Here is a 17,773-nt window from a genome sequence, read left to right as displayed (position 1 = left end):
ATATATGTTTAGAAATGGGTACAATTTGGCTCTATTACAATATCTAAACATGTGTATAGTAAACTCACCTCATGTATGACATGAACTATGTACTAGTCTCATGGTAGAACTAGTCATTAAAGATGAATTAGACCAAAAAAATCTCCTTTTTAAAAAAAGATCTTATCTGTTTATTTGAGAGAGAGAGAGAGAGCACTCACAGAGGGAGAGGGAGAAGCAGATTTCCTGGTGACCACAGAGGCTGGTGTGGGGCTCCATCCCAGGACACTGAGATCATGACCTGACCTGAAAGTAGACGTTTAACCGATTGAGCCACCCAGGTGTCCCAAAAAAGATCCTTTTTTTAATACATGGTTTTAAAATCTCTGCCATTGAATGTTAGAGCTGGAGAAGACAAACACCATTATTTTACAAGTGGGGAAAGCAAGACCTAGAGTTTAGCCAGATCCTAATTGCCATGCTAGGAATCTTTACACTATAATGCCACCTGCATTCCTTACATTAATGAGTTTCAAAGATAAAATCAGTATCACTGCTACCGTTATTGGCAATAACAAGTGCAGATACTATAAATACACATTTAATGTTTATAAGGTAGAACCACATGAAATTGCTATTTTTATACATTTAAAAAATGGTCAAGTATCTGTACTTTCATACGACTCAATTCATTTGAAATGCTAGGAACAATATCAAGTGCTTTAAAGCCTTAAAGATGCAACTGGAGCCAGACTACATAATGTCTGGCGAGTTAAGTTCTCTCTGGGGTCTGTTCCCATAACCATAACCTGGAACTAATAACTTAGGCTCAGATTTATGGAGGCTTAAATGATCCTAGCCCTTAGAATGACACCTGGTAAGTAGTAAGTGCCCAGTGACTATTCGCTTTTTAAATTATTTCCAACATTAATTCTCAGAACAGTCTTGTGAAGTAGGAGCATTTTATTCTCACTTTATAGATGTGGAGACCAGAGCTTAAAGAGATAGGGAGATAATAACTTGAACCTTTGTCCATCTGACTTCAAGCACATTCCCTGTACCTTACTTACATAGTAATTTTCAATTAACTGACAGCTGAATTGAGTCAAATAGTCCCACTGGGGTGTTTCATCAGAAGTGTCAATATCGGAGAGCATCTATCTTCTGCTTTAATAGTCAGTTACATAAAAGACAGTCAAACTACTTTACATTATGATTGAGAGAAACTAAGTTCACCACTTTTTTGCTCTGTTTTTAGGTCTAATTGATGAGAATGCTATAAACAGTAGGCAAGCTGATGGTTGTCACCTCTGATTTCATAACAATCCCAGACTGTAGTATACACTTAAGTATTTCTTTCATCTGCCAAAGGAACCCAAACTCCAGCGCACCATCCCCTGGAATGCTGAGAAGGGAAAACTCAATGTAGCACCTGCTAACTAGAACCTGTGCTGTTAAACTTGGTCAACATTTTGTACAAGATCAAAAACAAACAAACAAACAAAAAACAAAAACCCAAAAAACATTGCCAATGCTTTCTCCTTAAATAGAATACATAGTCAAGAAATTCCCTTGAAAAAAAAAAAAGAAATTCCCTTGAGGAACAACAAGATCTGATTGAATTTTTCAGAATTTTCTATTATTCTATCAAGTTCACTTGACAGCAAGGACAAGCTGCCTTTCAAATGCTATAAGTGAATGCATCAGCAATTCAGAAGAAAAAATGTGAGTTATTAAGTAGGAATGAGTCTCTCTGAATATATTTACATCAACTCATGGAAACCACTGTCCTCAGAAACCTCCATGACAATTTATTTTCTAGTCTCACTACTGCTTTAAAGTTGACAGATGATAATAAAATACAATGAAATTACCTTTGAGCTCTGAAATGTACATCAGCTCACACATTCCTCATGACTTGATTTTTATTTTTCCAACACAGCTCATTCACTTTCAATATTATTCCCAAGTACTCGAGGTTTATAGCTGGGGAATATAGCTACTAATGCCTATTTCATGTTTGCATAAAGATAGGAAATACAGATATTATTATATATGCTTACACACACACACACACAACATACATGTATATACATATTGGTTAGGAGTTAGAAGGAACTTTTGAGATAATCAAGTCTCCTTTTGTTGCCTTACAAATGACGTCTTAGAAGTCCAAAACGAAATGGTATCCTGAAGGCCACACAGGAAGCCAACTTCCAAATAAAGCTTGAGAGAATAGAAATGTGGCAAGAGAATAAGAATGTGGCAAGTAAAGTAACTGAGCATTACAGCCAGTATTTCTCATACATAAGTTCTTACACCGCTTCTGTGATGTTAGTATCATCATTCTCAGTTGATGAAAAAATTGAAGCTAGGAAAAGTAGTACAGAATATATTCTTTGTACTACGCCAGCATTTCTCTGAATGCATCTACTCTGGTGTCACTGATTTTTGCCATATCTGCATACTCTCTATTTTGTTTTCTTAACCTTTTCCTTAAATTGACTGAATACTTATATTTTTAAGATTTATTTTGAGAGAGAGAAAGAGAGCACAAGGAGGAGGGGCAGAGGGAGAGGAAGAGAATCTCAAGCAGACTCTGGACTGAGCCTGAACTGGGGCTCAATCTCGTCATCCTGATATCATAACCTGAGCGGAAACCAAGAGTCAGCCACTTAACCAACTTTGCCACCCCAGGTACCCCTTGACTAAACACTTATTAAAACACACACACACACACACACACACACACACTTTTTTTTTAAAGATTTTATTTATTTATTTGACAGAGAGAGATCACAAGCAGGCAGAGAGGCAGGCAGAGAGAGAAGAAAGGAAGCAGGCTCCCTGCTGAGCAGAGAGCCCGACGTGGGACTCGATCCCAGGACCCTGAGATCATGACCTGAGCCGAAGGCAGAAGGCTTAACCCACTGAGCCACCCAGGCGCCCACACACACACTTTTTAACCACAATTAAATGTACAACAAATATGATGGGCCATAAGCTGAAGGTATCCATAAAAGTAAACAGAAAGAAACAAAATATCACTAAATTCTAACTAAATTCTGCCACTCTCTAAAGACCTAGGATTTGAATCCTACTCTCTTTGTTGAAAAAGAAGATTAGCGATGGTGAGAGAGGTATTAGAGGCCTATGAACATCAAACAGAGACTTAAGTAATGAAAGAGAATAAAGACAGGAAATCTCTCACTACTTGAAAGTCATTGTTGTCCTCTCTTGGATCGTTTGAAGTCCTGCCCTTGTACCTCCTTCTCACTTCGAGAAACCCTGGGGCACCTGGGCAGATCCTCCAGGTAACTGTTCTCTGACTCTCTAGTAAGCACTGGTAGCATCCTGGAAGCTTGTTAAAAGCATACTTTTTGAGTCTTCTCCAGGGTTTCTGATTCAGCATGTCCCCAGTTGGGCCCAAGAATTTGCATTTCTAATAAGTTCCTAACGAAAGCTGATGCAGCTGGCCCAGGAAGCACATTACCAGAACCACCGCTCTGGGTCGTAACTGGGAAGGAAGAGGTTGAGGACATATGGTGGCATGGGCGTCTCTGTGAACATGACACCGTTAAGTTCACTGGTGAGTGCTGGGATTCGGAATTCTTATTTAATGAAACAGGTAAGACAAAGAAACACCCAACGTATTCTTGTGGTCCTGAATTGTTTCTTTCTTTCTTTCTTTTTTTTTTTTTTTTAAAGATTTTATTTATTTATTCGACACTCAGAGATCACAAATAGGCAGAGAGGCAGGCAGAGAGAGAGGAGGAAGCAGGCTCCCGGCTGAGCAGACAGCGTGATGCGGGGCTTGATCCCAGGACACTGGGATCATTACCTGAGCTGAAGGCAGAGGCTTTAACCCACTGAGCCCCCTGAATTGTTTCTTCAATCCAGTGAGTTCAGTTTGATATACACCACAACAGCAGCCTGCAACCATCTTGGCTAAGAGGTCAAAGTACCTCCTCTTCAGTAATACAGTTTGTAGGCAGCTAACTATCTGCAAGGCTCTCTGCATTGGTGGTAGCAACCCATGATCATTAATACTAAAAGCAGAAAATGAGGTCCTCCTTTTCTCCTCTAGATGTTAAGGAACATTTAAAAAATGCCATGGCAGTTCCCACTCTCTTGTATGGTTCTCATCAATAACAATAACTAATCATTATTTTTAATAGCAATTACTAATCATTATTAAGTGCCTTCTATAAGCCAATCATTGTGTGTACCAGGTGTTTACCCGGGAACACTTTCTGTTTCAATGGAAAGATGTGAAAATTTAGGTAACGTGTTTGAAATCACACAGTTACTGAGCAGATCAGAGATTCGATTCCAAGTTCAATTCCAATGCCCATTTTTTTCTAAGCCACACCACTACTATTGTCACTACCCAATTATCAATCTCTTAATAGCAGCATATTTTATAGGGACCTAAAAGATGAGAAGGAAAAATCACTCCATAAACTTGAAAGTTTTAGAAGGAAATTTTAAAATGATGTCACCAGAACAGGAGAAACTAGCGATATTTAATCAGCAATGAAGATAGAGCTCACTCAGTTCAAATCAGGGTTGAAGAATATCTGGCTAAATTTTAATTTTAGGAGAGTGGGCAAATGTGTAGAATGAATCTCAGAAATCTGAACTGTTTCAGCTAAATCAGGAAGGAGATTTTTATTTCCTCCTGACATGGCAAGGACTATTTGGAGAACTAGTATGGTAGAAGAGATAACAATAGATTGTGAGGCGTGAGCCTTGGACTCTGGTCATTTTTTGTCTCAGTAACTGAAACTTCATTTCTCTGGGTCCCAGTTTCACCATCTGCACAGCAGGCAGCTAGGTTAAGCTCCCTTCCTGGATCTGCCTTTAAGAATGGCAGATTCCGGGGCGCCTGGGTGGCTCAGTGGGTTAACACCTCTGCCTTCGGCTCAGGTCATGATCCCAGGGTCCTGGGATCGAGCCCCGCATCGGGCTCTCTGTTCAGCGGGGAGCCTGCTTCCCTTCCTCTCTCTCTGCCTGCCTCTCTGCCTACGTGTGATCTCCGTCTGTCGAATAAATAAATAAAAATCTTAAAAAAAAAAAAGAATGGCAGATTCCTTCAACTGGATTTATTAGCACCAAATATGCCTCAAAATGACAATACCCATCTCTCAGTGTAAGGAGAATATGGTTTGATTGCAAACTCAGCATGTGGGTTTCAAACTTCAGTCTCTCAAGAACCTATTTATCTACCCATATGTGAGGTTACTCGTTACATTCTTTGGCAAATATGCGGTGACAACTAGAGGAGAGATCCTGAACCCTTCAAGGTAGACGTACAACTGATAGCCATATAAATGGAATTTAAGAAATGACTTAGATGATAAATTTTTTAAAAAGTCATCAATGGAAAAAAAAGTCATCAATGGCAATGAAATGACAAATTCAGTAGGTGTTATTAGGTGCAATTATAGTAACATCTAGAAAGAAAACAACATCTGTGATTTGCTTGATTAATAGCTTAACAGAACAGTGCATCTGTTAATGGAGTAACATTCCTAGCACTCTTCACTCTATGTCTTCAAGATCTGGGAATAGAGAAAGTCTTATGGGAGAAGAAAGGAGAAGGTTCTTAGGTTGGCTACTGAAGGTCTAGTTCTTCCCCAGAATTTCAATTCTCCTCTGACTACCTTGATCACAGTTGTGTAGCAATTTAAGAGGACAAATGAATTTCACCAGGTATATGAACTCTGTAGGCTAAAGAACTAGCTTCTCAGAGTGATTAAAAAAAAATTTACTTTTTGCCTGTGGTTGGAGAGGTTTTACTCCATATCACAACAGGATTATACTAAAGGTGTTCCTCATCGATTTGCCTGCATACACGGGGCTTTTTCTGGAGGGAATACTTTATACTCAGACACTAAAAATAGTTTTCTTTAAACATCAGTTTTTTCCTTTGAACTCAAAGGAGAGTCAAAATTCCTACCTATATGTGCCACAATGTGCCAGCTTTGGAGTTTATCAAAATGAAATTAGGAAGGCGTGTAATAATTTCATTCTCTTCTTCTAAACTGTAGTTTCTTTCTGCTTTGAGAATAAGACACAAGACACTAACTCCATCTTACTTCCTCAGGCTGCATTGGATAAATGTAAGATATATTATTTATCATAAAACATATACAGGTTCATTCAGGCAGCAAACTCTTGCATAAGGAAGTAGGATTTGCCATCAGCTTTTCCTGATGAAATCAGTTAAAGAAAAATGCAACATTCTGTTACAAAAGGGATGTGGATCTCTACCCAGCAAGCCAAATGACATTTCAAATGCAGGATGAAGAAAAGTAGGTATATATCATGGGCTTGATTCAAAACTGAGGATTAGTGATCATAGGAGGTAATCATTCCCCCATCATATCGAAAGGGTCAGTTGTTTACTTACCCCAGAAAGGCTGTTGTCTCTCCTGAGAAGACTCCAGTAGAAACCATGGAAAACGGGACTTGAAAGTGGCCCAGTTTATCCTGAACAGCTTGGCTAAAATATCATTTATCTTGCCCATGGCATTTTTCATTTCTCTGATTATATCTGATAGTGTCAAGACAAGGCATTAAGCTAACCCTCTCTTAGAAACTCAGAGAAGAAGATGGCCTGGCAAATAACAACTGTGGCCTGTAAAGGAAGTAGGGAAAAACAAGCCGCCGCGCTAGGGCCACAAGAGAAAGAGAAGAATAGCAGGACTGTGATTGTAGGCCCGGGGCCCAGAACAGTGAAGGCAGTGTTCTTGGCTTGGCTGCACATTTACACAGCACCGTCACTGTTAGACATGGGTCTTGCATAAATTTTTACTTTCTGTGAATCAGTGAGCCAGCAATATAAAAATTCATAAGTGATTTTATTCTCTATACCTGGTACAAGAATGACTTTGTCCATTTACCTTTTGCAATGCATGTAATTAAGTGTGAGACAATTATAACCTTGTAGTTCTCCTTGGGGGCCTGGAACATAACTCAGTCGCTGGGTTTCAAGGGCACTTAAAGAGAGAAAAGACTCTCTGCGGTGACTTTTATACATGTGCTGGTGATGAATTTGCCCTCCAGTCCTCAGCAGTCCCATTTTGCAGCAGTCATAGTTCTTATTGATTACTGTTTGATTATACAAAATAAGGAAAGGGGGACCAATACATTATAGTTATGGATTATGTGAATGCTTCAGACATACAGAAAGTCAGACTTATTTATGGGCTTATGGAGAGTCCTGATTCACTCCCTAAGGAAAATTTTCACGTATAATCTTTTTACTGAGTTGGTTGCAATTCTGCTAATTGGGGTAAAGTCATGAACCAGTTGCCATATTGATCGATAGTTATTGGTGAGTCCATAAATAAAACAAGATAGAGCGAGCAACAAGCCTATTCCGAAGGTAGCAAAAAGGGGTACTATTGCCAAGCTTGGGAAAGAAAAGAGGTGGGGAAAAAATGGAACATAATATCTAACTTCATGAAAATCTTTCCCTAGGATCTTGGCTGGTTGCTAAGGTAATTGTGAACTTCTGTGTACTGTTGGATCCTATCAGAATACTAAGAAGAAATGTGGACATAAAAACATGGTAGAAGGGACAAAACACCCACACGTCTAAAACTGGAATAGCTGTAAGATATGTTAGGGATTTTTAAGAACATGAAATTTGCCCAACACTTTAGATAGTCTAGAACTTTTTTTTTAAAGGCACTTGGCATTCCACGGATCTCCATCTGCTAAAGAGAAGAGTGCTTTGCAAGTCCTGTTCCTCTCTTTTCTGAGTCTCATGGCTTCTCAGCACAAGTGTGACCTAGAATCACAGATCTGGTTAATCACAAAATGTTAACAACAGAAGGTAATCAGAAGTCTTTGGTGCTGCTTCCTTGTGCTGTGGGTGAGGACACTGAAGCTTGGAGATGTTAAATCTGCTTAGAGCCATACAGGAAATTAGTGGCAGACACAGAACACATCTCCTTACTTCCACAACCCCTGCTCCTCCCCCTCATCGTTTCCCCAACACACAGAGAGAGGCACGAACAATTTTGGATAAGAGAGTCATCCTGACCAGTAAATATAGAGTCCTCAAAGCACACACTTACTTGCCTAGCTGCTTAGAAACTATAAATACTAATAGGCCTGTAGCAAGTTATTTATATCATGGAGTAAATAACTTCATGGAATAATGATAACATGAAATCAAATGCCACTGACTAGCTAATTAGAGCCCTAATGACAATAGATAAGAAGTGGTGTCGGGGCACCTGGGTGGCTCAGTGGGTTAAAGCCTCTGCTTTTGGCTCGGGTCATGATCTCGGGGTCCTGGGATCGAGCCCCATATCAGGCTCTCTGCTCAGCGGGGAGCCTGCTTCCCCCCACTCTCTCCCTGCCTGCCTCTCTGCCTACTTGTGATCTCTGTCTGTAAATAAATAAAAATAAAATCTTAAAAAAAAAAAGAAATGGTGTGTTCAGTTTTTGTTAGAGAGGCCATGATTTTTTTCTTTTCTTTCTTTTAGAGGGGCTTCTAGAATTCCCTGATAAATCATGTTACAGGATCACACACCTCAGACCTTTATATAATTTCCCTTTCCAGCGGTCAACTTCTCTTCACTAATGTGAATTTAGCATTTTGTATATACATGCATTTCTCATTGACTGCATCATGCTTTTTGTTTATGATTTTTAGGAAGTTTGTCATGTTTAGCTTTCATATTCTTGTTGCTCAAACTTGCCAATTAACAAAGTAATTGTTGATAGAGGTTTTTTTCCCATCTTACACCCAAATACCATATGACTAGAATGAAATATAAAAACTCACAACCAATTATTTACTACAAGCTGTGAAAATTTTACTAGTGGCAGCTGTTATAACTGTTACTGATCAATTTATGCCTAGCACTGTATTAAGCACTTTATATAATAACTCATTTAATTCCCCAGCAACCTTAATAAATTGACTTAACTATTTTTTTAAGTTTTTAAGAAAATTTTAATTAACATATAATGTATTATTTGATTCAAAGGTACAGGTCTGTGAATCATCTGTCTTATACAACTCACAGCACTTACCATAGCACATACTATCCCCAGTGTCCATAATCCAGCCATGCTATTCCTCCCTACCCCCTCCAGCAGCCCTCCATTTGTTTCCTGAGACTAAGAGACTCTTATGGTTTGACTTAACTATTCTATTAAAAAAAAAAAAAAAAAAGAGGGCTGTAGAGACACCTGAGTGGCTCAGTTGGATAAGCATCTGACTCCTGTTTCCTACTCAGGTCCTGATCTCAGGGTTGTGAAATCGAGCCTCGTGTCAGGCTCTGTGTTCAACATGGTGTCTGCTTGAGATTCTCTTCCTCTCCCTCAGTTTCTCCCCTTGCTCTCTCAATCTCTCTATCATAAATAAAATATTTAAAAGCACCCCCCCCCAAAAAAACAGGGTTATCCAATTCTTCAAACCAACTGAAATAGAAAAAGTTGTAAGGAAAAATCTTATAGTCACTTTGATAAATTAAGACAGATACATATGACTTTGGTCATAAGAAAGGCAAGGGTCTAGATTAATCTTTACTATACAGCAAAATAATGTCTTAAGTATTTGGAATGGAAAGTAACTTGAAGCATTTTAGCTGGTTAAGCAGATACAAACACTGGTATGGGACTAATGAGCACGAGCTAGAAGAAATATTAAGCAAGTTACAGAAATAGGAAGAGGAATAGGTTAACATGAGACATTAGCCATAAAACGTGTTCCTTCAGGACTGAGGCAAAGCGATGGACAGCAACACAGTTGTCCAGGGCCTCAAACATCTCTGAAATGTAACATGATGAAACACATTTCATTAACCAGAACTCGTTTTAGAAAGAGTATAGAGTAACCAGCCTGAGAAGAGGTGAGAGGACCCCATGGGGCATGCATGAACTACCCCTAAATCAGTGGTTCTCAACAACGGCTGATGTTGTCCCTTCGAGATACCTGGCAGTATCTGAAAACAACTTTGCCAAACTGGGTTGGGGCTCCTACTGGCCTCTAGTGCTGCTAAACATCCTACATTGTACAGGATAGCCTCCTGCAACAAAGAATGATCTGTCCCAGAATGTCAATATTGCTGAGGTTAAGAAATCCTGCCTGAGAGGTTTCTGAATTCTCAAGGTGATGCATTCATTAGGATAATGGCAGGACTGACTTACTGAGTGAACAGACTGAGTTTGGTGAGTTCTGTCTGCCTCTTCTCCACCTAAGTGTGGTTCTTTTTCCAGATATTGAACAAACTTTTAAAGATGAGCAATTTGAGGGAGCACAAAGTCTCAGTCTGGGCCTCCACTGATTAATTTGATTTCTGAAGTAATATTAGAAAGCAGAGACAAAATAACGATGAGGAGCCTTTATATTAAGTAATGTTGAGGGGGTAGGGACAGATTACCTTAGAGGATGATATCTTCTTGGTCTTCTGTCACCAAGTAATTCATGTGATATCCAGCATTCCTAAAGCAGATGTTCCATAGTGGTAACCATCTGCAGAAATATTTGGCCTGCACAGGCTTAAATTTTTTATTAGCTGGCAGGACTTAAACATTGGGTATTTCTCATAGTAATGTAGATTCTTTTTTTGTGAAACAAGCTAAAGAACTGACAACAATGGGTACACATTCCCACAAGTCAAGAGCTGGCCATTGCTGAATAATGGCTGCCCAGTTTGGACAGGGCACAAATATCTCTATTCCTCCTATGAATAGCTTCAGTGCATGACATTATCTGCTATGTTCCTGCAGCAATCTTAGTTTGCAACTTCAGTCTTAAAAGATTATATTTATACTCCTTTATACTTTACGCTTTAGGGTGACACATAATAAACTGTTTGGGATATGATATGCAGTTTTACTCGGATGCATTTTTCTCAGATCGACTTTGCCCTATCTTTTGGTCAATTTTTTTTTCCCCAAAAAATGAGATTTTGGCTTTTCCATGACTTTCCTCTAATTTTTTCTGCTAATCAAAAAGTAGCTAATGGTAGAGAATAACTTGATATTTATCCAATATCAAGAATTGGAATTGAAAGTCACTTAATAATTTTTACTATATAAATCAAGATTAAAAAATCCCCCAAATAAATGTTTTGACCATGGTATGGGTAACTTGGTAGGGATAACTTACTGGAATCTGCAGAAACTAAGCTGTAGAATAAAATATTGAATACTGATATTGGAAGTGTTTATAGCCAAAATTCAAATAGGTAGTTTATAGCATCAGATTAAGTTAGTAGGAGGTTGTGATTCTTTGAATAATAATTTGTTTAAATCAATGCATGATTTTTACATTCATAAAGTAGGACAAAATTTTTATGAAACATGCTGTATAAGAGAAGATATTTGCAATGATTTATGACAAATATAAGGATAACTACTGAGGTGTTTGTTTTATTGATATGAGTAGTTATATAATCTTTCTACTTGTTCAGAATTAATCTGAAACCCTTTAGGATTAGGGTTCCTTAACACTCTTAAAAATTATTTAGGATCCTAATGAGTTTTGTTTATATGTGTTATATCCATCCATATTTAGAAACTTTAATTAGAAATAATTTTTACATTTCTTTAAAAATAATATATTCATTGCATGTTAACACACACAACAGTTTTATAAAAAATAACTGTATTTCCAAAACAAAAAAAATTAGTGAGAATTTTCTAAATCTCTTTAATATATGAATAGAAGACAGCTGAATTCTCATATCTGTTTATGCATTTGATCTGTCTCACTATGAAGAATAATCCAGCCTTATACCTGGTTGAAAAAGGGAGATTTGGGGGACTATAACTGTTTGTTTTATGTGTCTCTTTGCTAGGCTACAATCCCTAGTTATTCAATCGAAGACTAGTCTAGGTGTTGCTAAGATTTTATAGATATGACTAAAGTCCATAATCAGTTGATTTTAAATATGAGAGCCTATTTAGATAATATGGGTGGGTCTGATTTAATCAGTTGAAAGGCCTTAGAGTAATTGTTATATGTACTCCATAGAAGAAGAAATTACAGCTACACATAGCAACCTCAGCTTATGCTTGAGAATTCCAGCTGGCCTGCCTGATGTTCAGCTTACCTTATGGATGTCACACTTGCTTAATGAGCCCAACAGTCATGGAAGACACCCCCTTGCAATAAATCTTTTAAGATGTATCGCCTACTGGTTCAGTTTCTCTGGTTAAACTCTGATAGGTGGACACTTTGAGATCAGTAGTATAGGATATACCTTAAAATGGCTTTCCTGTCATGAATTAGCTTAACATAATAATTCTATGGAATTGGTTAGGCAGAAACCATCATTTCTATCCTCAGAGGAGATATTTATCAGATGGCACTGATCTATCAGTGGTTTTTAGTCTTGATTCTTAAATTCATAGTTTCTATGCCAGTGCTTGTTATCTTTCAGCAGATTTGACATTGGTGGTTTATTCTAAATGGTGACATGTACTGTTTATGTATAATTTGTAAATGGGAAACATTATAGAATTTTGTAAGCATATTTAATTTAAGCACATCATTTATCAGATTTAAGAGAGAATTTTAGAAGTTGAAAGTTGCAAATTTTAGAGAATGTCAAGTGCCCTGATACAGCAATCATGTTTCCAAATTCTCAATGCTTACATGGAAAATAAACTAGATGTTTCCAGAAAACTAATCGCTAAGGAGGTACCAGCTAGTATTAAAATAAAAAACAAACAAAAAAACTGTATACAAGCACATAAATATCTCTTTCTAGGATCTTATAAGAATTATACGTAGTTGCTTATGAGAGAGAATATTTAAAGAACTTATAAATGGTGGCTATTCATACACAGTGAAACCCATCTGTTTATACTGGAAATAAATTTAATTGACAACAGGTAACCAGATCCAACTAGGAAAATTTACTTGCTCATCTAAGCACTGGTCTTGTTTATGTCTATATCCAATAAGTCATAAGGACATCTTTTAAATTTCAAGCAAACTCTTGGCCTTATTCATTTTAAAAACACAGAGAACTGAACAGCTTGTCACACAGGTCAATAGGGCAGATCTCAGGTTTTTTAAAAGTTGTACAATAATCTGTATACACTGAAATCCAAAAGGTATGCCAATATCCATATATAATACTTTTCACTTAGTTTAGGAAATAAATGACAAATAGTACAGAACCTCTGTACTAGAAGAATTATGACACAGCTGGAGGCACCTGGGTGCCTCAGTCAGTTAAGCCTCTGCCTTCATTCAGGTTGAGTCCTGTTCCAGGGTCCTGAGATCCAGCCCCATATGGAGCTCCCTGCTCAGATGGGAGTCTGCTTCTCCCTCTCCCTCTGTTCCTCCCCTGTGCTCTTGCTCTCTCTCTCTCTCTCTAATAAATAAATAAAATCTTTCTAAAAATCATTATGATACAGCTGCTAGTTTAATGTGGAAATTTTAGTCTTAGAGTCGATTAGCACACATATGTTTAACTTCAAATGTAATAGCTGTGAATCTCACAGCTTTCAAAAATAATTAGAGGTTTTCATTGTGCATTTGTGTGGAAATCATTGGTTAGAATAAGGGCTACAGGAATATAAAGGAAAAAATAAAGACATGAAGTAAGAGACAGAACACAGTGTCCTTTGTATATGATTTTTTATCCACTGAATACAAGTACTCAAGTTGATTTTTCCAAGTGAAAGGGATAGATTTTCTCAGAGTCAAGCATGCACTGTTGTGCAGGTCTTGTGGTTGTCTAACATCACACATTTTCAAGGCAGCTGCTCGGGCTAGAGATGGAATGAGGCCTGGGAACAGTGATGTGATCTTCATCTGCAAATAAAAGCCTTGCCTTAATTAGATGTGCTAATAGGAAGTGTGTATGGCTCACCATTCCCTATGACTTCTAGGTGAGAAAACTATGAATTAATAAAGTTAAAACAATGGTATTTGGAATAAAAACAGAGATAAGATAGGGCCTCAGATTTTATGTGATCCAGTATTAGCATATCCAAAAGGAGACAGATTTGAGAAGATAAAGCAGTTTGCTTCTAGGTCACAAATCAATGTCACTGCTAAGTCTATCTTATTTATTCTGCCTCATTTATATCCTCATTTATTCTGCCGCTACTCATTGTCTCAATGAGGTTACCATAATCACAGTATGTTTTCTACCCAACTCAAACTAATTAAGCAAAAAGAAGAATTTATTGGGCTACAGAACTAGGATATCATAAGCCTTCTCCTTACCTGTTGTAGGCTGGCTTTCTCAATGTGGTGTTCTAGGTGGCCCTTGGGGTTCCATACATACATCATGGCTTGGTTTCATTAAAATGCTTTTCCTGAAACATTTTATTTTGCCCAAGTCCCAGGAAAGCCCCGATTGGCTCACTTTGGTTTAGGGCTCATTCCTGGACCAATTACTTTTGTCATAGGGATGGATATTCTGATTCACCAACTCATGTACACATTGCTGCGGCAAAGTCATTTCTTTTAGCCACATTAAATATATTATTTACAAGAAAATGGGTTATCAGAAGGAGGTCAGGGGTTCTCAGAAGGCACAAACAACAAATACGTGATAATCATATTCTAAAATTCGACCTCATGGAATATTTAAGAACTGAAACTTACCAAACATAGGAACAACAACCATGGAAACAGTGTTGCTTTTCTTCTTCTAAATAACTTGTGTCACCATCTGTAATGACAATGATACAGAAAAATCTCATTTCTGAAGCTGGAAGAAAAGATTGATTCATTATGGATTACAACAGGATAATTGATTTCATACACATTAATATACACATTATTTTATATTCTTAGAACACATTCTGGTATTGAATGAATGCTTATTCCCTGCCTTTGCACATACAAACAGTTCATATATAATTGTTCCCTTGCGTAGTCCCAAGGCCACATCATCACTTTTCATCACCACAGACTGCAAGTGTCACTTACATCATGGAATCTTTAAAGGTAAAACACTACGAATGGTTTGATATTTTTGGTTTTCAGTATGTGAGTTTTTGAATGCCACAATTTCCAAAATGGCCTACTATTGTTCTTTGTGATTTCATAGCATATATTACCAGTCCTCTTAACCCTGTGATGGGGCTTGCATTACTCTGATTTTTAAAAATATTGAGGTATAGGGGTACCTGGGTGGATCAGTTGGTTCAGAATCTGCCTTCGGCTCCAGTCATGATCTCATGGGTCCTGGAATTGAGCCCCACATCAGGCTCCCTGCTCAGCAAGGAGTCTGCCTGTCCCTTTCCCTCTGCACTTCCCCAATGTTTTACTCTCTTTCTCTCAAATAAATTTAAAAAAATCATTAAAAAAATTAAAATATTGAGGTGTAATTGACAAAAAACATTATATTGTTAAAGGTTATAACATAATGATTTAGCATTTGTATATATTGTATATTGTGAAATGATCATTACAATAAGTCTAGTTAACATTCATCAACATACAGTTGATGAACAGTTGATCAAGATATAACAATTTTTTTTCTTATGTTGAGGACCTTTATTTTTATTTATTTATTTTTTAAAGATTTTATTTATTTGTTTGACACAGAGAGAGAGATCAAAAGTAGGCAGAGAGGCAAGCAGAGAGAGGGGGAAGCAGGCTCCCTGCTGAGCAGAGAGCCCAATGTGGGGCTCGATCCCAGGACCCTGAGATCATGACCTGAGCCGAAGGCAGAGGCTTAACCCACTGAGCCACCCAGGTGCCCCTTGTGTTGAGGACTTTTAAAATCTACGTTTTTAATCAACTTTCAACTATGCAACACAGTATTATTAACTAGTCACCATGTTGTACAGTATATCTTCATGGCTTATTTTATAACTGGAAGTTTGTACCTTTGATCTTCCTTCAACCATTCTACCCATCCCTAAACTCCCACCTGTGATAACCAACAATCTTTTCCCTGTATCTATCTACTTGATTTTTGTTTGGTAGTTCTTTTTTTTTTTTTTTCCATGCAGTATTTATCTAGCTTTATCTAAGTCATTTCATTTAGCATAGTGCCCTCAAGTTCCATCCTATTATCCTATTATTCTAATTTTTTTGTTTGTTTGTTTCAACTCACATAAACTTTGGTTATTATGGCTTTGGGAATTTTATAATGCAGATGAAGATACTGTAAAATCTGGCAAAACTGGGCTTTTATAATGTTACTTTTGAGGAAAATCAGACTTAAGTGCAGCACAAATGATTAAGAAATTGTTACTTGCTTAATTTCAGAAGAAGCTAAAGAGATATTACATGGTCATGGTTAGGAGCTAGGGCTTTTTAAGCTAAACAGTTGTGGGTTCAGATTTTGACTTCTTACTAGCTGTGTGACCTTAGGCAAGTTATTTTACTTCTCTAAGACTTAAAAACCTCACCTATAGTGTGGGGATGCCACCACTGTCTAATTCATGGATAATGCATGTATAATGTGTGGTATTCTTTGAGCTCTAAATAAAGATTAAGATTATACAGGGATACTTGGTTGGCTCATTCAGTTAAGCATCTAGCTGCCTTCAGCTCAGGTCAGGATCCTAGGGTGCTGGGATCAAGGCCCTCATTGGGCTCTCTGCTCTCCCTCTGCCCCTCACCCCTGCTCATGCTTGCTCCCTCCCTCTCTCTCTCTCTCTCTCTCTCTCAAATAAATAAATAAGACCTTAAAAAAAAAGACTAGCCATTGTTATGACAGTCACAATAAAGTATTTTATGTGTAGGAAAAGAAATAAAGAACAAAAATAGCACCTACTGTTCTTAGCACATAATGGGAAACACATACGTTTGTGGAATTAAGTACTAACTTTTATTGATTAGGAACACCTATTTTTGACATTTTCTCTAAGAAGACTCTCCAAATTTCTTTGTTCTCAATGATCCACTTCCTTTTGGATTCTTTATAATAACAACACAATTTAATTCTCAATTACCAACTACTTGCAACATAAGGTGTTGCATTAGTATTTTCTCCAAGTAGAATTTTAGTAACTTTTCCTACAGGAATTATACTTTCTTCTTGTGTCGTCTTTGTGTCACCATCCTGTGATTATAATAAGAAGCCAATACTTAGCAATAGAGGGAACCAGAAGAAGGAACTCTCTCTCTCCTGTAACCCCTTTAAATCAAGCTGGGTTGTTCTATACAAAGTTGGCAGGAGAACCACACAGTTACTAGAGATATATTGATTGGGATGAGAGCCTTTCTTTAAAAAGTTCTAAGATTCCTCTAGCTCTTCCTTTGTATGGATGTGTCTAAGGCCCCTAAGTCCCAAATTATTCACATACTCTCTCAGCAGCCCAAATAAGTCTATGGCTTATTGTTATTATTTCACCTTTTAGTATTTTCCTATTATAATAGAAATGGGGCAAACAGGAATAGGAATAAACTTTCTGTTAACTTTGGTGCCCATGCAGGGTGTTATATTTAGCACCAGGGTTTGGCCAGAGGCTTGAGCATGAGTATCATTCAGTCTGTGACAATAAACAGTGGTATATAAAGTGACTCTTGGGACTTTGGACCAAGAGCAGTGAACTCTGAGTACCACAGTGTGACACTTTAAGTAGACTCAAATATTTGATTCATTCAATAAGATGTTTCCCTGACACTTTTTCTGAATAGGATGGTGGAGGCAGAGGCATCATGTGTGATGGTACCTCAGATTGTGCCTCAAAGGAACAAGAGCCCAAGTACCACATGTTTTCTAGGGACACTTCTGCATCCAAATAGTCTTGGGAAAGTCTTCCAAAGACTTGTTGAACATCTTCAGAATTTTTTTCCATTCTATAGCTCCTTTACTTTATCATTGCTATATCATAT

General features: G+C 37.6%; 1 protein-coding gene across 1 annotated transcript in view; it reads right to left on the bottom strand.

Moving 5' to 3' along the window:
- ATP10B (ATPase phospholipid transporting 10B (putative)) overlaps window positions 1-14,637 on the bottom strand; it is a 269,423-nt gene extending 254,786 nt beyond the window's left edge. The window contains exon 1 of the mRNA XM_044230157.1: window positions 14,582-14,637. The gene's annotated coding sequence lies outside the window, so the exon portion shown is untranslated. The remainder of the gene's footprint in view (window positions 1-14,581) is intronic.
- Window positions 14,638-17,773: the final 3,136 nt, after the last annotated feature.

Source organism: Neovison vison, chromosome 1, assembly GCF_020171115.1.
Source record: "Neovison vison isolate M4711 chromosome 1, ASM_NN_V1, whole genome shotgun sequence".
Classification (NCBI taxonomy): Eukaryota; Metazoa; Chordata; class Mammalia; order Carnivora; family Mustelidae; genus Neogale; species Neogale vison.
This window is presented reverse-complemented; position numbering and strand designations above follow the sequence as displayed.